Consider the following 21945-nt stretch of genomic DNA (forward strand, 5'->3'; position numbering starts at 1 on the left):
AAACTGGATTCTCTATTTTTTTAAACATATTTATTGGATAATAATTGCTTTACATTGTTGTGTCAGTTTCTGCTGTATAAAAAAGTGAATCGGCTATATGTATACTTATATCCCCATATCATCTCCCTCTTGCGTCTCCCTCCCACCCTCCCTATCCCACTGCTCTAGGTGGTCACAAAGCACGAGCTTATATACTTGTGCTATGTGGCTGCTGCCCACTACGAATCTATTTTACATTTGGTTGTATATATATGTCATTGCCACACTCTTCGTCCGAGCTTACCCTTCTCCCTCCCTGTGTCTTCAAGTCCATTCTCTACGTCTACATCTTTATTCCTGTCCTCCCCCTAGCTTCTTCAGAACCTTTTTTTTTCTTTTAGATTCCATATATATGTGCTAGCATACAGTATTTGTTTTTCTCTGTCTGACTTACTTCACTCTGTAAGGCAGATACTAGGTCCATCCACCTCAATGCAAATAACTCAATTTCATTTCTTTTTATGGCTGAGTAATATTACATTGTATATATGTGCCACATCTTCCTTATCCATTCTTCTGTCATGGGACACTTAGGTTGCTTCCACGTCCTGGCTATTGTAAATAGTGCTGCAATGAACATTGTGGTACATGACTCTTTTTGAGTTTTGGTTTTCTCAGAGTATATGACAAGTAGTGTGATGGCTGGGTCATATGGTAGTTCTATATTTAGATTTTTAAACCTCCACACTGTTCTCCCTAGTGGCTGTATCAATTTACATTCCCACCAACAGTGTAGGAGGGTTCCCTTTTCTCCAAACCCTCTCCAGCATTTATTGTTTGTAGATTATTTAATGATGGCCATTCTGAATGGTGTGAGGAGATACCTCATTGTAGTTTTGATTGGCAATTCTCTAATGATTAGTGATGTTGAGCATCCTTTCATGTGTTTGTTGGCAATCTGTATATCTTCTTTGGAGAAATGCCTATTTAAGTCTTCTGCCTATTTTTGGATTAGGTTGTTTGTTTTTTGATATTGAGCTGCATGAGCTGCTTGTATATTTTGGAGATTAATCCTTTGTCAGTTGCTTCATTTGCAAATATTTTCTCCCATTCTGAGGGTTGTCTTTTCATCTTGTATATGGTTTCCTTTGCTGTGCAAAAGCTTTGAAGTTTCATTAGGTCCCAATTGTTTATTTTTCTTTTTATTTCCATTTCTCTAAGAGGTGGGTCAAAAGGATCTTGCTGTGATTTATGTCATAAAGAGTTCTGCCTATATTTTCCACTAAGAGTTTTATAGTGTCTGACCTTACATTTAGGTCTTTAATCCATTTTGAGTTTATTTTTCTATACGGTATTAGAGACTGTTCTAATTTCATATAGCTGCCCAAGTTTTCCCAGCACCATTTATTGAAGAGGCTGTCTTTTCTCCATTGAATATTCTTGCCACTATTATCAGAAATAAGGTGACCATGTGTGTGTGGGTTTATCTCTGGGCTTTCTATCCTGTTTCATTGATCTATATTTCTGTTTTTATGCCAGTACCATACTGTCTTGATTACTGTAGCTTTGTGGTATATTCTGAAGTCAGGGAGCCTGATTCCTCCAGCTCCATATTTCTTTCTCAAGATTGCTTTGGCTATTCGGGGTCTTTGTTGTTTCCATACAGATTGTGAAATTTTTAGTTCTGGTTTTGTGAAAAATGCCAGTGATAGTTTGATAAGGATTTCACTGAATCTATAGATTGCTTAGGGTAGTATAGTCATTTTCACAATGTTGATTCTTCCAATCCAAGAACATGGTATATCTCTCCATCTGTTTGTTTGTTTGATAGAAATTATCATCTTTAATTTCTTTCACCAATGTCTTATAATTGTCCGCATACAGAGTTTTGTCTCCTTAGGTAGGTTTATTCCTAGGGTTTTTATTCTTTTTGTTGCAATGGTAAATGGGAGTGTTTCCTTAATTTCTCTTTCAGATTTTTCATCATTAGTGTATAGGAATGCAAGGGTTTCTGTGCATTAATTTTGTATCCTGCTACTTTACCCAATTCATTGATTAGCTCTAGTAGTTTTCTGGTAGTATCTTTAGGATTCTGTATGTATAGTATCATGTCATCTGCTAACAGTGACAGCTTTACTTCTTCTTTTCCAATTTTGATTCCTTTTAGTTCTTTTTCTTCTCTGATTGCTGTGGCTAAAACTTCCAAAACAATGTTGAATAATAGTGATAAGAGTAGACAACCTTGTCTTGTTCCTGATCTTAGTGAAAATGCTTTCAGTTTTTCACAATTGAGGATGATGTTGGCTGTGGGTTTCTCATCTATGACCTTTATTATGTTGAGGTAAGTTCCCTCTATGACTAGTTTCTGAAGGGTTTTATCATTGATGGGTGTTGAGTTTTGTTGAAAGCTTTTTCTGCATCTATTGAGATGATCATATGGTTTTTATCCTTCAATTTGTTAATATGGTGTATCACATTGATTGATTTGTGTATATTGAAGAATCCTTGCATTCCTGAGATAAACCCCACTTGATCATGCTGTAAGATCCTTTTAATGTGCTGTTGAATTCTGTTTGCTAGTATTTTGTTGAGGATTTTTGCATCTATATTCATCAGTAATATTGGCCTGTAGTTTTCTTGCTTTGTGACATCTTTGTCCGGTTTTGGTATTAGGGTGATGGTGGCCTCATAGAATGAATTTGGGAGTGTTCCTCCCTCTGCTATATTTTGGAAGAGTTTGAGAAGGATGGGTGTTAGCTCTTCTCTAAATGTTTGATAGAAATCACCTATTAAGCCATCTGTTCCTGAGCTTTTGTTTGTTGGAGGATTTTTAATCACAGTTTCAACTCCAGTGCTTGTGATTGTTCTGTCTATATTTTCTATTTCTCCCTGGTTCAGTCTTGGAAGGTTATACCTTTCTAAGAATTTGTCCATTTCTTCCAGGTTGTCCATTTTATTGGCATAGAGTTGCTTGTAGTAATCTCTCATGATATTTTGTATTTCTGCAGTGTCAGTTGTTACTTCTCCTTTTTCATTTCTAATTCTGTGGATTTGAGTCTTCTCCCTTTTTTTCTTGATGAGTCTGTCTAATGCTTTCTCAATTTTTTTAATCTTCTTTAGGAACCACCTTTTAGATTTATTGATCTTTGCTATAGTTTCCTTCATTTCTTTTTCATTTATTTCTGATCTGATCTTTATGATTTCTTTATGTCTGCTAACTTAGGGCATTTTTTTGTTCTTCTTTCTCTAATTGCTTTATGTGTAAGTTTAGGTTGTTTATTTGACATTTTTCTTGTTTCTTGAGGTAGGATTGTATTGCTATAAACTTCCCTCTTAGTCCTGCTTTTGCTGCATCCCATAGGTTTTGGGTCATCGTGTGTTCAATGTCATTCACTTCTAGGTACTTTTTTTACTTCCTCATTGATTTCTTCAGTGATTTCTTGGTTATTTAGTAGTGTATTGTTTAGCCTCCGTATGTTTGTATTTTCTACAGCTTTTTTTTTCCCTGTAATTGTATCTAGTCTCATAGTGTTGTGGTCGGAAAAAGATACTTGATACAATTTCACTTTTCTTAGATTTACCAAGGTTTTATTTGTGACCCAAGATATAATCTATCCTGGAGAATATTCGATGAGCACTTGAGAAGAAAGTGCATTCTGTTGTTTTGAATGGGATGATCTACAAATATCAATTAAGTCCATCTTGTGTAATGTGTCATTTAAAGCTTGTGTTTCCTTATTTATTTTCATTTTGGTTGATCTGTCCATTGGTGTGGTGGGGTGTTAAAGTTCCCTATTATTATTGTGTTACTGTCGATTTCCCCTTTTATGGCTGTTACCATTTGCCTTATGTATTGTGGTGCCCCTATATTGGGTGCATAAATATTTACAATTGTTATATCTTCTTCTTGGATTGATCCCTTGATCATTATATAGTGTCCTTCTGTGTGCCTTGTGTTAGTATTTATTTTGAAGTCTAATTTTTCTAATATGACAATTGCTCCTCCAGCTTTCTTTTGATTTCAATTTGCATAGAATATCTTTTTCCACCCCCTCACTTTCAGTCTGTTTGTGTCCCTAGGTCTGAAGTGGGTCTCTTGTAGATAGCATATATATGGTCTTTTTATTGTATCCATTCAGTCAGTCTATGTCTTTTGGTTGGAGCATTTAATCCATTTACATTTAAGGTAATTATCAATATGTATGTTCTTATTACCATTTTCTTAATTGTTTGGGGTTTGGTATTGTAGATCTTTTCCTTCTCTTGTGTTTCCTGCCTAGAGAAGTTCCTTTAGCATTTGTTGTAAAGCTGGCTTGGTGGTGCTGAATTCTCTTAGGTTTTGCTTGTCTGTAAAGATTTTAATTTCTTAGTTGAATCTGAATGAGATCCTTGCTGGGTAGAGTAATCTTTGTTGTAAGTTTTTACCTTTCATCACTTTAAATACATGCTGCCACTCTTTTCTGGCTTGCAGAGTTTCTGTTGAAAAATCAGCTGTTAACCTTATGGGGATTCCCTTGTATATTATTTGTTGCTTTTCCCTTGCTGCTTTCAATATTTTTTCTTTGTATTTAATTTTTGATAGTTTGATTAATATGTGTCTTGGAATATTTCTCCTTGGATTTATCTTGTACGGGACTCTCTGTGATTCCTGGACTTGATTGACTATTTCCTTTCTGATATTTGGGAAGTTTTCAACTATAATCTCTTCAAATATTTTCTCAGTCCCTTTCTTTTTCTCTCCTTCTTCTGGGACCTCTGCAATTTGAATGTTGGTGCATTTAATGTTGTCCCAGAGGTCTCTTCCTCTGTCCTCAATTCTTTTCATTCTTTTTTCTTTATTTTGCTCTATGGTAGTTATTTCCACTGTTTTATCTTCCAGGCCACTTCCATTCTTCTGCCTCAGTTATTCTGGTATTGATTCCTTCTAGAGAATTTTTAAATTCATTTATTGTGTTGTTCATCATAGGTTTTTTTCTCTTTAGTTCTTCTAGGTCCTTGTTATACATTTCTTTTAGTCTCTCCATTCTATTTCCAAGATTTAAATCATCTTTACTATAATTACTCTGAATTCTTTTTCAGGTAGACTACCTATTTCCTCTTCATTTGGTCTGGAGGGCTTTTACCTTGCTCCTTTATCTGCTGTGTGTTTCTGTGTCTTCTCATTTTGCTTAACTTACTGTGTTTGTGGTCTCCTTTTTCACAGGCTGCAAGTTCCTAGTTCCCATTGTTTTTGATATCTGCCCCCAGTGGGTAAGGTTAGTTCAGTGGGTTGTGTAGACTTCCAGCTGGAGGTGACTGGTGCCTGTGTTCTGGTGGGTGAGGCTGGATCTTCTCTTTTTTGTGGGCAGGACCACATCTGGTGGTTTGTTTTCAGGTGTCTGTGAACTTATTATGATTTTAGGCAGCCTCTCTGCTAATGAGTGGGGTTGTGTTCCTGTCTTGCTACTTGTTTGGCATGGGGTGTTCAGCACTGGAGCTTGCTGGTCATTGCATGGAGCTGGGTCTTAGTGTTGAGAGGGAGATTTCTGGGAGAGTTCTCACCAATTGATATTATGTGGGGCTGGGTGGTCTCTGGTGGTCCAATGTCTTGAACTCGGCTGTCCCATCTCAGAGGCTCAGGCCTGACAGCTGGCTGGAGCACCAAGACCCTGTCAGCCACATGGCTCAGAAGAAAAGGCAGAAAAAAAGAAGAAAAAGAAAAAAGTAAGTAAAGTTATTGAAATTTTTTTTTAATTATGGAAATAAAAAAAAATTAAAAAGTAATAGGAAAAAAAAAAGAAGAGAGCAGCCAAACCAATAAATGAATCCATCAGTGATAACAAGTGGTAAAAACTAAACTAAGATAAGCATAAAAATCTGAAACTGGTCAGTCGCATACAGCAAATTCCCAGTCTACAGTTTCTCCCAAAGTCCACCACCTCAATTTTAGGGTGATTTGTTGTCTATTTAGGTATTCCACAGATGCAGGGTACATGAAGTTGATTGTGCAGATTTAATCCACCGCTCCTGGAAAGGGAGAAATTTCCCTTTCCCTCTTCTTTGTTCACAAAGCTCCTGTGGTTCAGCTTTGGATTTAGCCCTGCCTCTGCATGTAGGTCACCCTCTGACATCTGTTCTTCACCCAGACAGGAGGGTGTTAAAAGAGGGGTTAAAGGAGTAGCTGATTAGGGGGATCTGCCTCACTGTGGCTGGAGGGAGGGAGGGGTATGGAATGCAGGGCGAGCCTGCGGCAGCAGTGGCCAGCATGATGTTGCAACAGCCTGAGGCATGCCGTGTGTTCTTCCAGGGAAGTTGTCCCTGGATCACGGGACCCTGGCAGTGGTGAGCTGCACAGACTCCCTGGAGGGGACATTTGGATAGTAACCTGTGCTTGCACCCAGGATTCTTGGTGGCTGCAGCAGCAGCATTAGCGTTTCATGCCCATCTCTGTTCCGCACTGATAGCCGTGGCTCATGCACATCTCTGGAGCTTGTTTAGGTGGTTCTCTGAATCTCCTCTCCTTGTGCACCCCAAAACAATGGTCTCTTGACTTTTAGGCAGTTCCATACTTTTCCCTGGACTCCCTACCATTTAGCTGTGGCACACTAGCCCCTTCAGGCTGTGTTCACGCAGCCAAACCCAGTCCTCTCCCTGGGATCTGACCTCTGAACCCCAAGACTCATCTCCCAGGCCCTACCCTCCCCGGTGTGTGAGCAGACAAGGCTTTCAGGCTGATGAGTGCTAGTCAGCACTGATCCTCTGTATGGAAATCTCTCTGCTTTGCTCTCTGAACCTGTTGCTGAGCTCTCCTCTGTGGCTCTGAAGCTTCCCCCCACCTACCCCCTGTCTCTGCCAGTGAAGGGGCTTCCTAGTGTGTGGAGACTTTTCCTCCTTCAAGCTCCCTGAGGTGCAGGTCCCCTCCCTATTCTTTTGTCTCTGTTTTTTCTTTTACCCTACCAAGGTATGTGGGGAGTTTCTTGCCTTTTGGGAAGTCTGAGGTCTTCTGCCAGCATTCAGTAGGTGTTCTGTAGCAGCTGTTCCACATGTAGATATATTTTTGATATATTTGTGGGGAAGAAGTTGATCTCTATGTCTTACTCCTCTGCCATCTTGAAGGTCCTCCTCTGGATTCTCTGTTTTTATTTTTTGTTTGTTTATTTGGTTTTGCTGTTGATTTGTATGAGTTCCTTGTATATTTTGTACATTAACTCCTTATCAGACAAATGATTTACAAATATTTTCTCCCATTCCATATGATGCTTTTTGATTTTTTCCTTTGCTGTGCAGAAGCTTTTTAGTTTGGTATAGTCTCACCTATTTATTTTTGCTTTTGTTATCTTCACTTTTGGTGTCAAATCCAAAAAATAATTGCCAAGATCAGTGCCAAGGGGCTTACCCCATGTGTTTTTTTCTAGTAGCTTTGTGGTTTCAGGTCTCATATTGATGTATTCAATCCACTTTGAGTTGATTTTTGTGTATGGTGTGAGACAGGGGTCTAGTTTCATTCTTTTACATGTGGTTGTCCACTTTCCCCAGTACCTTTTATTAAAGAAATTGTCTTTTCCCCATATACATATTCTTGGCTCCTTTCTCATAAATTAATTGATCATATGAACATGGGTTTATTTTTGAGCTATCTATTCTGTTCCATGGATCTGTGTGTCTTGTTTATACCAGTACCATACTGTGTTGATTACTATAGCTTTGTAATACAGTGTGAAATCAGTAAATGAGAGGCCTCCAATTTCATTCTTCCTTTTCAAGATTGCTTTGGCTATTCAGTGTTTTCGTGGTTCTATACAAATTTTAAGATGTTTTTTCTATTTCTGTGAAAAATGCCACTGGAATTTTGATAGGGATTACACTGAATTTTTAGATCACTTTGAGTAATGTGGACATTTTAACCATATCAATTTTTCCAATGCATTAGCACAGAATATCTTTCCTTATTTTGTATCTCCTTCAGTTTCTTCCATCAATATTTTATAGTTTTCAGTATACAGGTCATTTACCACCTTGGTTAAATTTATTCCTATGTACTTTATTCTTTTTGATGCAATTTAAACAGATTATTTTTTAAATTTCTCTTTTGATAGTTTGTTACTAGTGTATAGAAATACAAATGAGTTTTGCATTTTGATTTTGTATCCTTCAAATTTACTGAAATTGTTCATTAGTTCTAATTTTCTTTTTTGAGTCTTTAGGTTTTTCTATGTATAATATCATGTCATCTGCAAATAGAGATGTTTTTACTTCTTCTTTTTTGATTTAGATGCATTTTATTTCTTTTTTCTTTGCCTAATGACTCAGGCTAGAACTTCCAGTACTATGTTGAATAAATGTGGTAAGAATGGGCATCCTTGTCTTATTCCTTATCTTAGAGGGAAAGGTTTCATCTTTTCATTGTTTAGTATAGTGTTATCTGTGGGTGTGTCATGTATGACTTTCATTATGTTGATATAGATTCCCTCTATGCCCAGTTTGTTGAGAGTGTTTATCATAAAGAGATGTAGTGTATCACATTGATTGATTTGCAGATGTTGAACAACATTAACAAAATAAAGAATAAAAACCATATAAGCATCTGAATAAATGAAGAAAAAAGCATTTGACAAATTCAACAATATTTATGATAAATACTTGTGTTCCATGTGTTAATGAGAAAAAAAGTGTATTCTGCTGCTGTTGGATGAAATGTTCTGTAAATATCTGTAAGTCCATCAGGTCTTACATACAGTTTAAATTCAATTCTTCCTTATGATTTTCTATCTGAATGATGTGTTAAATGTTTTAAGCTTTTGAAATACATGAAAATTTACCTTGTGATATGCTTTTGTGTTTACTAGCAAATATAAGTTACAAAGGAAAAATTAAATCTGATAATGTAACAACTCTATATTTAATTAGAAGTATTATAAATACATGTTGATATTGGTAAATAGCATAGTAATTATCTGTATAAATAAAGAAATTACATAAGATATTTAATAAGAAAATTGGATTTAATTCAAACAATGGAAATTTGAAGGAAAAATTATTTGTAACCATAATAGCAGATGTATTTTCTTAACAGGTCACCTTAAAGGATTGCCATTCAGTGTCATTCAAGATCTACTAAGCATCATTTTTGCATGACTACGGCAAAAGGATATCTTTACAGAAGCAGTTCCTTTTTGAAGTTTATAATCTGGGCCCTGTTTTCAGACAGAAGGTACAGTTTATCTTTTATTAATATACCTTTGAAATGAAAAGAATGTTGAAAGGAAAAGAAAAATAAAGCCTGTGTGTGCCATTTATGGAACTCCTTAACAATAGCTCAATATTCTAAAGATCAAATTTTTTGTTTACTCTAAATAAGTGTTTTATTTTAAATTGAAAAAAAACCTTAATTGTGTTAGTAAACATAAACACTCTACAAACATTCTAGTAATAATATTAAAGTGAAAATAGTAAAAAATTTTGTCTTTATTAAAATTTTTAGTTCGATATGAGCATGTCAAGTACATATTGTGTTAAATTGCTGAAAACTATAAGAGAAACAGTATTCTCATATAGCCTCTTGTTTCGTATCTTCTTCAACCAACATATAATCTGCTAGTGGATGGATTTTGTGGGGTTTTTTGACAGCTTGAGTTTGAAGGCAGTGCTTAGGTTATACAGGCAGGAAGTCTTGCACAGAAAGAGATTGAATCATCCCCACTTTAATAGGAAATCTCCCATTTGAATGTGACCTGTATGCCATTTTCTCAGCAACTCCACATTCTTGTATACTAAAACAACAACCAAAATCATTAAATATTAATTACACCTATTTTGAATAAAAATGACCATTGTATAATTAAATAATAGTCATATAAAATGAATACATTAAAATGTTTTAGAATACATGATTAGAAACATGTTTAATATTCACAAAGTGGGCATGAACATTGCAATTTATTGAAATTATTTCAAGTTAATTTATTAATTCAATTTAATTCAATTTACTAATTTAATTATTTCAATTTAATCTACTGTGTGCTACTTAACTATAATACATATGATGCATTTTTATATAATCAGCCAAGGAGGTCAATCCATTTGGGATGTAGAATTATTTATCTTTGTTTTCTAATTATTTATAAAATACCGACAGTATCATACCCAGTTTCAAGGCTGTGATAGATCTATCGTTTAATTTGTCAGGTTAATTCAAGTTAATTGATTCAAAATATTGGCAAGTATTTTCCTAAGCCTATTCTATGATTTCAGTTTCTTCAGGCTTGAAAATTAGAGTAAAGAAGGAAAGTGACTTTTAGAACAGTTCTGTGGGAGAGTGCTAAGAGTCAAGAGTTTGACATGCAATTTTACTTTCTACTAGTCACACTCCTGTTCTGGGGTATCACTACAGAAAATTTTACAGTTCAGGTGCCTTTCATACATTCCATTAAGTCATACCAGTTTTTCATTTTTATTGAAGGTCCTAACTACACTAGGTATCTTTAAATTATTTTTTTGGAGAAAAATAACCATGAATTTTCATTTTCTCAAAGTCTAGAAAATAAGGGGAGAGAAAAGATAAAGAAGTAGATTGAAAGTCTCTGATAGTGAAACCCCAAGCCATGGAAAAAGAGTGAGTTCCCCATGAATTAGTCCATTGCTATATTCTAATATTGAACAGATTTTTTAGCCAAATTTTGCCATCATATTTCTGCTTGTTACAACAAGAATGATCTGAGAATAGGTTACATATACAAAATAAAATAAAAATAACAATTTGTGTTCTATCTACACACAAATTTGGAAGGTACTATTTCCTGTATATAAAACATTTTGTCTTCAAATCTTAATCACTGGAGCATCTTAACAAATCAAACTCTATATTAACTTGCTGCTTCTCTAATACCTGTGAATACCAGAGATAAATTATATGCAGACACCTTAATTGAATTTTGCAATGTTAGAAACTATTTATGGTTCTTGTGACATTTTTAAAGAAAGACAACTGAACATAGCATATCAGCTGTGGGTAAGAGGATTTTGGATCTAATGCTCACTTCCAGATGCATGATGGATATGCAATTTAAATTTATGGTAGACATATCAGCAGATGGAAGTAAAATGGAGTAAATGCCTTTGCCACCTGTGAACTGGTGCATTTTATCAATTACCAGCTGAATTGTGTTAAATTCAAGTACTTCAAGAGAACTCTAATTAATTTTTGAGAAGAGGATTTTGGCAACCTATTAAGAAATCTAGGTTTCACGTTGAGGATGGGGAACGTATTTTACTGTACAGAGAACCTATGGACACGGGTTTGGCAGAGCATATCTCACTCTTGTTATGTCACTCATGTTATTATTCTGCCTGGCTAATTGAAAAGCATATTGGTAGAATAGGAAGCAGTTGAAACAGATGAGACAGACTGAGCACTCCAAAAAGACATAAGTGAATTAGAGTTGATGAATCTGATGAGAGTGAATTTACAGTGTCACTTTAAATAAAGCCCCATTTCATTCATGTACTTGTACCTAATCTGTCACTACAGCTACTAGAAACATTCAGGAAAGGCACTGATAGTTTTATATTGACACAATCAGCTAAATTCCTGCCATAATAAGCAGTAACATATATTAAAAGGGGTCCTGAGTTCAGCCTCTGACAATGAAACATTTCACTCAATAACTTACACAATGCTATTTAATAGGCTTTGGCTCAGTTCCACGAGAAAGAGCTTCATTCCATTAGAGAAGAGCCTGTGTGGCTCCAAGTTTATAGATATTCAGAATTGGCAGAATTCTTATCACTTAATGAAAAAACTCTAATTCCTAGTATCAATGCATATAAATAAAGAGTACAACAGCTGTTGAAAATAGAGTGGAATGCTCTCTCATTTTAAAAAATGAGAAATTTAATCTTTCAGCCTTAATGTTTTTGAAACTTTCATAAAAATTTGAAAGAAAAAAATCCTTTTCACATAGTTTACTTTTTATTTATTTTTTAAAAATAATCCTCAACCTTTAAGTTGTGTGTTTATTTTCTTTTTTAAAAAACAATTAATTTATTTTTCTGCATCGGGTCTTAGTTGTGGCATGCAGGATCTTTTGTTGTAGTGCACGAGCTCTTTGTTGTGGCACGCAGGCTTCTCTCTAATTGTGGCATGGGCTCCAGAGCTCAGTAGTTGTGGCACACAGTCTCTCTAGTTGTGGTGTGCATGCTCTGGAGCATGCAGGGTCTAGAGTACATGGGCTCAGTAGTTGAGGCTCATGGGCTTTGTTGCCCTGCCGCATGTGGGATCTTAGTTCCCTGACCAGGGATTAAACCTGTGTTCCCTGCATTAGAAGGTGGATTCTTAACTATGGACGATCAGGGAAGTCCCCTTTTCACATACTTTAGTTGCTACATATGTACTGTTTATGTTAACAGCACTGCTACTTGTTATAATGTTTACAGTGTGGTATCCAGAATTCACAACTTAAAATAATGGGGAAGTTCCATGAAGATAGTTTTGGCTGAATATTAGAACTTCCTAACAATTGGAGTGTCCACAATAGTCTTTCAAGGGTAGTGTGTCCAAATCAATGGGAAAGTACAATTCCTAATTGTCAGGAAGGGAGATGGAAGAGTTCCCTCCAAAATTATTATTCAATAATAAAATCTTAATTCATTCTAAGATGTTTGTTATAAATATCAGTATTTTGCTACTTGTAAAAATTAGTTTTTTTAATTTTAACAATATTTGTAGGTTTTTGTCTTTTGGAAGTTACTATTTTCAAATATTTTATAGGAAAATTTGTTATATAAAGTATACAAAAATCCCTGGATATGTGAACCAAAACAGGATGACAAATAATTTATCGGTTTGTACAAAATATTTTATAATTTGAAGTTGTATGAATTTCTTAGATAGCATTTACCTCTGTCTGCCAGTTATAGAGGTGGGAGGGGGTGGTTTAAGTTGGCTACCAAAGTATTATCTTCAATATCATTTTGTTCAGAGAAGATATGTTGGTGAATTAATATTTCTCAAGTTGGAGTTCGAAGGTTATGAAAAAAAATAAGTTTGCCCAAAGCAAAAAGGGGAAAAGAAAGTACTAAGTTTCAGTGTGATAATATGAAGGAGTGCCTAGGTTTTATATTACATAGACTTTTGCTAGCATTCACAAACTGTAAACATTCAAACACTTCAAGTAATATGAATGTATGCAAAATACATCATACATAATACTTGACCAGTAAATATTAATGTTTATTGAATATTTCTATTGTGGAAAGAATTAACAGAGACAGAGGAAAGAGTGGCATTTAGGCACTTAGTGTCATGTTTTCCTATACCTTTATTTAGATGCCAGGGAAGACTGAGTGTGGAAAATAAAAACCAAAATGATTTTTCTGAGGCAGTTTTCAAATATATAAGAAAGTTTCTGTTTAATCCTGTTTATATACAAGCAATGGAAACCCTCAGCTTGAATACTCAGCTACCTGAATGGCTCAAGTCTATCCTACAAAATATATGAGGGGCTCTATCTCTACCAGTAGATGTCTGAAATTTAATTACTCTTTCTGTACTAAGCTTACTTTACTTAGTATGTCCTAGACAGACTAATGATTAATAAGATGCAGACATTTTTTCCCCTAAAATCTGTCATATTTACTGAGTGTATTGACATGATTTTGACAAATGGAAAGATTACAAGCTTTGGAATAAGGATGAGCCAGCATTGAATCTCTGCTGTAAATTTGCTCCCTGTAGAAACTTGGGCTTAATTGTTATGAATCTTAAGTTTCCTTCAGCTTTAAAAAAAAAATTGATGTCTCATTTTATAAGGGTATGAGAAGTTGAAATTAAGCAAGTCTGTCTATCTACTATCTATCTACCTACCTATCTATCATATATACATACACACACATACACACATACGGACTTTGGTATCTGGAAGGTGTTTATTATGATTGCTATTGTGATAGAATGAATACCACACTATTTTGCCACTGAGTAGAACAATACTGAGAGTCTGATGAGATTTTAAAAAGGAAGGAAGGGAGAGAATGTGGGAAGGAGAAAGGAAGGAGAGGAGGAAGGGTGGGAGGTAGAGAAGGTAGGGAAGTGGTAAGAAGGAAAGAAGGGAAGCAAAAGAAGGCAGGAAGAAAGAAAGAGAAAGGAAGAAAGAAAAGAAAAAGAAGACAGGAAGGAAAGAAAGGATAAAAGAAAAGTAAAGAAAGAGAGAGAGAGACATACGGAGGGAGTAAGGGGGAAAGAGCAGAAAGAAAAATAGATATGACCCTTTTTCAAAGCATTAATAATATTTGCATCCTGGGGCTCTTGTGGGATATAAAATAAACATAGAAAAGTGATTCATCTGTCATAAGTTATTAGAAAATGGGATACAAAACAAATACTCCCATTCATAATTGAAACAATGATTATATAATACTCTGCTGGATTTTGTGCTGGCACATAGTATTATTTCCTCATTTTTTTCCTCTTCAGTACATTAGAGGGCCTGGGGCCTAATAATTGCACTTCTCAGAAGACCTGCCAGCAAGACGCAGTATTAGGTGCCACTCAACAGGAAACATGAGATATGGAAGTTATAAGAGAAGTAGAAGTCTTACCATGGTCCTTCCAGTTCTAGTGACCCCAGATGCTTTTCTTAGTATCTTATGTCTCAGTGCTGGAAGCTATTATCATTGCTGACAGTTATATATAGTTTTTGAAATTTCTTACAGTTTCAAGGGTAGTGGTTAAATGAAGATTTAGCAGTGCTTTCGGACAGTTGTTCCTTCAGCCTTTTAAACAGTTTATAAGCACCTAATATCTAAATTCTTTTCTGCTTTAAATACCATGAGGTTTTTTTTTTTTACATCGTTATTGGAGTATAATTGCTTTACAATTGTGTGTTAGTTTCTGCCTTATAACAAAGTGAATCAGTTATAAATATATATATATGTATATATATACACATATATATATATTCCCATATCCCATATCCCATATATATATTCCCATATATATACATATATATTCCCATATCTCTTCAGTTATACATATATGTATATATATACATATATATGTATATATATATATGCAAATATATATATACATATATATATTCCCATATCCCATATCCCATATATATATATTCCCATATATATACATATATATATATATTCCCATATCTCTTCCCTCTTGCATCTCTCCCTCCCACCATGCCTACCCCACCCCTCTAGGTGGTCACAAAGCACCAAGCTGATCTCCCTGTGCTATGCGGCTGCTTCCCACTAGCTATCTATTTTACATTTGGTAGTGTGTATATGTCCATGCCACTCTCTTGCTTTGTCACAGCTTACTCTTCCCCCTCCCCATATCCTCAAGTCCATTCTCTAGTAGGTCTGTGTCTTTACTCCTGTCTTACTCTAGGTTCTTCATGACATTTTTTTTTCTTAAATTCAATATATATGTGTTAGCATATGGCATTTGTCTTTCTCTTTCTGACTTACTTCACTCTCTATGACAGACTCTAGGTCCATCCACCTCATTACAAATAGCTCAATTTCGTTCTTTTTATGGCTAAGTAATATTCCATTGTATATATGTGCCACATCTTCTTTATCAATTCATCCGATGTTGGACACTGAGGGTGTTTCCATTTCCAGGCTATTGTAAACAGAGCTGCAATGAACATTTTCGTACATGACTGTTTTTGAATTATGGTTTTCTTGGGGTATATGCCCGGTACTGGGATTGCTGTGTCATATGGTAGGTCTATTTGTAGTTTTTTAAGGAACCTGCATACTGTTCTCCATAGTGCCTATACCAATTCATATTCCCACCAGCAGTGCAAGAGGGTTCCCTTTTCTCCACACACTCTCCAGCATTTATTGTTTCTAGATTTTTGGATGATGACCATTCTGACTGGTATGAGATGATATCTCATTGTAGTTTTGATTTGCATTTCTCTAATGATTAAAGATGTTGAGCATTCTTTTATGTGTTTGTTGGCACTCTCTATATCTTCTTTGGAGAAATGTCTATTTAGGTCTTCAGCCCATTTTTGGATTGGGTTGTTTGTTTTTTCTTGTTATTGAAGTGCATGAGCTGCTTGTAAATTTTGGAGATTAATCCTTTGTCAGTTGTTTCATTTGCAAATGTTTTCTCCCATTCTGAGGGCTGTCTTTGGGTCCTGTTTATGGATTCCTTTGCTGTGCAAAAGCTTTGAAGTTTCATTAGGTCCCAATTGTTTATTTTTGTTTTTATTTCCATTTCTCTAGGAGGTGGGTCAAAAAGGACCTTGCTGTGATTTATGTCATAGAGTGTGCTGCCTATGTTTTCCTCTAAGAGTTTGATTGTTTCTGGTCTTACATTTAGGTCTTTAATCCATTTTGAGCTTATTTTTGTGTATGGTGTTAGGGAGTGTTCTAATCTCATACTTTTACATGTACCTGTCCAGTTTTCCCAGCACCACTTACTGAAGAGGCTGTCCTTCTCCACTGTACATTCCTGCCTCCTTTATCAAAGATAAGGTGACCATATGTGTGTGGGTTTATCTCTGGGCTTTCTATCCTGTTCCATTGATCTATCTTTCTGTTTTTGTGCCAGTACCATACTGTCTTGTTTACTGTAGCTTTGTAGTATATTCTGAAGTCAGGGAGCCTGATTCCTCCAGCTCCTTTTTTCGTTCTCAAGATTGCTTTGGCTATTCGGGGTCTTTAGTGTTTCCATACAAATTGTGAAATTTTTTGTTCTAGTTCTGTGAAAAATGCCAGTGGTAGTTTGATAGGGATTGCATTGAATCTGTAGATTGCTTTGGGTAGTAGAGTCATTTTCACAATGTTGATTCTTCCAATCCAAGAACATAGTATATCTCTCCATCTATTTGTGTCATCTTTAATTTCTTTCATCAATGTCTTATAATTTTCTGCATACAGGTCTTTTGTCTCCTTAGGTAGGTTTATTCCTAGATACTTTATTCTTTTTGTTGCAATGGTAAATGGGAGTGTTTTCTTGATTTCATTATCAGATCTTTCATCATTAGTGTATAGGAATGCCAGATTTCTGTGCATTAATTCTGTATCCTGCTACTTTACCAAATTCATTGATTAGCTCTAGTAGTTTTCTGGTAGCATCTTTAGGGTTCTCTATGTATATTATCATGTCATCTGCAAACAGTGAGTGACAGCTTTACTTCTTCTTTTGCGATTTGGATTCCTTTTATTTCCTTTTCTTCTCTGATTACTGTGGCTAAAACTTTCAAAACTATGTTGAATAAGAGTGGTGAGGGCTTCCCTGGTGGCGCAGTGGTTGAGAGTCTGCCTGCCGATGCAGGGTACACGGGTTCGTGCCCCAGTCTGGGAAGATCCCACATGCCGTGGAGCGGCTGGGCCCATGAGCCATGGTCACTGAGCCTGCTCGTCCAGAGCCTGTGCTCCGCAATGGGAGAGGCCACAACAGTGAGAGGTCCGCATACCGCAAAAAAAAAAAAAAAAGAGTGGTGAGAGTGGGCAACCTTGTCTTGTTCCTGATCTTAGTGGAAATGCTTTCAGGTTTTCACCATTGAGGATGATGTTGGCTGTGGGTTTCGCATATATGGCCTTTATTATGTTGAGGAAAGTTCCCTCTATGCCTACTTTCTGCAGGGTTTTTATCAAAAATGGCTGTTGAATTTTGTTGAAAGCTTTCTCTGCATCTATTGAGATGATCATATGGCTTTTCTCCTTCAATTTGTTAATATAGTGTATCACGTTGATTAATTTCCATATATTGAAGAATCCTTGCATTCCTGGAATAACCCCCACTTGATAATGGTGTATGATCCTTTTAATGTGCTGTTGGATTCTGTTTGCTAGTATTTTGTTGAGGATTTTTGCATCTATGTACATCAGTGACATTGGCCTGTAGATTATTTTCTTTGTGGCATCCTTTTCTGGTTTTGGTATCAGGGTGATGGTGGCCTCGTAGAATGAGTTTGAGAGTGTTCCTCCCTCTGCTATATTTTGGAAGAGTTTGAGAAGGATAGGTGTTAACTCTTCTCTAAATTTTTGATAGAATTCACCTGTGAAGCCATCTGGGCCTGGGCTTTTGTTTGTTGGAAGATTTTTTGTTTGTTTGTTTTTTGTTTTTGTTGTACGTGGGCCTCTCACTATTGTGGCCTCTCTTGTTGTGGAGAGCAGGCTCCGGATGCGCAGGTCCAGTGAACATGGCTCACTGGCCAGCCACTCCACGGCATATGGCATCCTCCCAGACCAGGACATGAACCCGTGTCCCCTGCATCAGCAGGAGGACTCTCAACCACTGTGCCACCAGGTAAGACCTGTTGGAAGATTTTTAATCACAGTTTGAATTTCAGTGCTTGCATATTTTCTATTTCTTCCTGATTCAGTCTTGGCAGGTTGTACATTTCTAAGAATTTGTCCATTTCTTCCACGTTGTCCATTTTATTGGCATAGAGTTGCTTGTAGTAATCTCTCATGATCTTTTGTATTTCCGCAGTGTCAGTTGTTACTTCGCTGTTTTCATTTCTAATTCTATTGATTTGAGTCTTCTCTCTTTTTTTCTTGATAAGTCTCGCTAATGGTTTATCTATTTTGTTTATCTTCTCAAAGAGCCAGCTTTTAGTTTTATTGATCTTTGCTATTGTTTCCTTCATTTCTTTTTCATTTATTTCTGATCTGATTTTTATGATTTCTTTCCTTCTGCTAGCTTTGGGGTTTTTTTGTTCTTCTTTCTCTAATTGCTTTAGGTGCAGGGTTAGGTTGTTTATTCGTGATGTTTCCTGTTTCTCAAGGTAGGATTATATTGCTATAAACTTCCCTCTTAGAACTGCTTTTGATGCATCCCATAGGTTTTGGGTCATCGTGTCTCCATTGTCATTTGTTTCTAGGTATTTTTTGATTTCCTCTTTGATTTCTTCAGTGATCACTTCTTAATTAAGTAGTGTATTATTTAGCCTCCATGTATTTATATTTTTTACAGATCTTTTCCTGTAATTGATATCTGGTCTCATAGCATTGTGGTTGGAAAAGATACTTGATACAATTTCAATTTTCTTAAATTTACCAAGGCTTGATTTGTGACCCAAGATATGACCTATCCTGGAGAATGTGCCATGAGCATTGAGAAAAATGTGTATTCTGTTGTTTTTGGATGGAATGTCCTATAAATATCAATTAAGTCCATCTTGTTTAATGTATCATTTAAAGCTTGTGTTTCCTTAATTATTTTCATTTTGGATGATCTGTCCATTGGAGAAAGTGGGGTGTTAAAGTTCCCTACTATGAATGTGTTACTGTCGATTTCCCCTTTTATGGCTGTTAGTATTTGCCTTATGTATTGAGGTACTCCTATGTTGGGTGCATAAATATTTACAATTGCTATATCTTCTTCATGGATCGATCCCTTGGTCATTATGTAGTGTCCTTCTTTGTCTCTTCTAATAGTCTTTATTTTAAAGTCCATTTTTTCTGATATGAGAATTGCTACTCCAGCTTTCTTTTCGTTTCCATTTGCATGGACTATCTTTTTCCATCCCCTGACTTTCAGTCTGTATGTGTCTCTAGGTCTGAAGTGTGTCTCTTGTAGACTGCGTATATATGGGTCTTGTTTTTGGATCCATTCAGCCAATCTGTGTCTTTTGGTGGGAGCATTTAGTCCATTTACATTTAAGGTAATTATCGATATGTATGTTCCTATTCCCATTTTCTTAACTGTTTTGGCTTCGTTATTGTAGGTCTTTTCCTTCTTTTGCGTTTCTTGCCTAGAGAAGATCCTTTAGCATTTGTTGTAAAGCTGGTTTGGTGGTGCTGAACTCTCTCAGCTTTTGCTTGTCTGTAAAGGTTTTAATTTCTCTGTCAAACCTGAATGAGATCCTTGCTGGGTAGAGTAATCTTGGTTGCAGGCTTTTCTACTTCATCACTTTAAATATGTCTTGCCAGTCCCTTCTGGCTTGCAGAGTTTCTGCTGAAAGATCAGCTGTTAACCTTCCGGGGATTCTGTTGTGTGTTATTTGTTGTTTTTCCTTTGCTGCTTTTAATATGTTTTCTTTGTATTTAATTTTTGACAGTTTGATTAATATGTGTCTTGGCATATTTCTCCTTGGATTTATCCTGTATGGCACTCTCTGTGCTTCCTGGACTTGATTAACTATTTCTTTTCCCATATTAGGGGAGTTTTCAACTATAATCTCTTCAAATATTTTCTCAGTCCCTTTCTTTTTCTCTTCTTCTTCTGGAACCCCTATAATTCAAATGTTGGTACGTTTGATGTTGTCCCAGAGGTCTCTGAGACTGTCCTCAATCTTTTCATTCATTTTTCTTTATTCTGCTCTGCAGTAGTTATTTCCACTATTTTATCTTCCAGGTCACTTATCCGTTCTTCTGCCTCAGTTATTCTGCTATTGATCCCTTCTAGAGTATTTTTAATCTCATTTGTTGTGTTGCTCATCATTGCTTGTTTCATTTTTATTTCTTCTAGGTCTTTGTTAAATGTTTCTTGCATTTTGTCTATTCTATTTCCAAGATTTTGGATCATCTTTACTACCATTATTCTGAATTCTTTTTCAGGTAGACTGCCTATTTCCTCTTCATTTGTTAAGTCTGATGGGTTTTTATCTTGCTCCTTCATCTGCTGTGTGTTTTTCTGTCTTCTCCTTTTGCTCATCTTACTCTTTTTGGTGTCTCCTCTGCAGGCTGCAGGTTCGTAATTCCCGTTGTTTTTGGTGTCTGTCCCCAGTGGCTAAAGTTGGTTTAGTGGGTTGTGTAGGCTTCCTGGTGTAGAGGACTAGTGCCTGTGTTCTGGTGGATAAGGCTGGATCTTGTCTTTCTGGTGGGCAGGTCCACGTCTGGTGGTGTGTTTTGGGGTGTCTGTGGACTTATTATGATTTAAGACAGCCTCTCTGCTATTGGGTGGGTTTGTGTTCGTCTTGCTAGCTGTTTGGCATAGGGTGTTCAGCGCTGTAGCTTGCTGGTCGTTGAGTGAAGCTTGGTGCTGCTGCTGAGATGAAGATCTCTGGGAGATTTTCACTGTTTGATATTATGTGGAGCTGGGAAGTCTCTTGTGGACCAGTGTCCTGAAGTTGGCTCTCCCACCTCAGAGGCACAGCAGTGACTCCTGGCTGCAGCACCAAGAGCCTTTCATCCACACGGCTCAGAATAAAAGGGAGAAAAAGTAGAACAGAAAGCAAGAAAGAAAGAAAGAAAGGAGAGAGGGAGGGAGGGATGGATGGAGGGAGGGAGGAAGGAAGGAAGGAGGGAAGGAAGGAAGGAGGGAAGGAATGAAAGAAGATAAAATAAAATAATGTAAGATAAAATAAAATAAAGTTATTAAAATAAAAAAATAATTATTAAGAAAAAAATTTTTTTAAGAAAAAGAAAACGGACGGATAGAACCCTATGACAAATGGTGGAAGCAAAGCTATACAGACAAAATCTCACACAGAAGCATACACATACACACTCACAAATAGACGAAAAGGGGATGAAATAATAAATCTTGCTCTCAAAGTCCACCTCCTCAATTTGGGATGATTCGTCATCTATTCATGTATTTCACAGATGCAGGGTACATCAAGTTGATTGTGGAGCTTTAATCCACTGCTTCTGAGGCTGCTGGGAGAGATTTCCCTTTCTCTTCTTTGTTCTCACAGCTCCCGGGTCTCAGCTTTGGATTTGGCCCCACCTCTGCGTGTAGGTCGCCGGAGGGTGTCTGTTCTTTGCTTAGAGAGGACGGGGTTAAAGGAGCAGCTGCTTTGGGGACTCTGGCTCACTCAGGCCGGAGGGAGGGAGGGGTACGGAGTGCAGTGCGAGCGTGCGGCAGCAGAGGCCGGCGTGACATTGCAGCAGCCTGAGGCGTGCCGTGTGTTCTTCTGGGGAAGTTGTCCCTGGATCCCGGGACCCTGGCAGTGGCGGGCTGCACAGGCTCCCCGGAAGGGAGGTGTGGAGAGTGACCTGTGCTTGCTCACAAGCTTCTTGGTGGTGGCAGCAGCAGCCTTAGCGTCTCATGCCTGTCTCTGG

General features: G+C 36.7%; 1 long non-coding RNA gene across 1 annotated transcript in view; it reads left to right on the top strand.

The window, feature by feature from the left end:
- Positions 1-21945, top strand: part of LOC132525358 (uncharacterized) — a 341689-nt gene that overhangs the window by 302610 nt on the left and 17134 nt on the right. Inside the window, exon 2 of the long non-coding RNA XR_009542226.1 lies at positions 9032-9169. This is a non-coding gene — a long non-coding RNA (uncharacterized LOC132525358). The remainder of the gene's footprint in view (positions 1-9031; positions 9170-21945) is intronic.

The sequence above is a fragment of the Lagenorhynchus albirostris genome, chromosome 9 (genome assembly GCF_949774975.1).
Source record: "Lagenorhynchus albirostris chromosome 9, mLagAlb1.1, whole genome shotgun sequence".
Lineage (NCBI taxonomy): Eukaryota > Metazoa > Chordata > Mammalia > Artiodactyla > Delphinidae > Lagenorhynchus > Lagenorhynchus albirostris.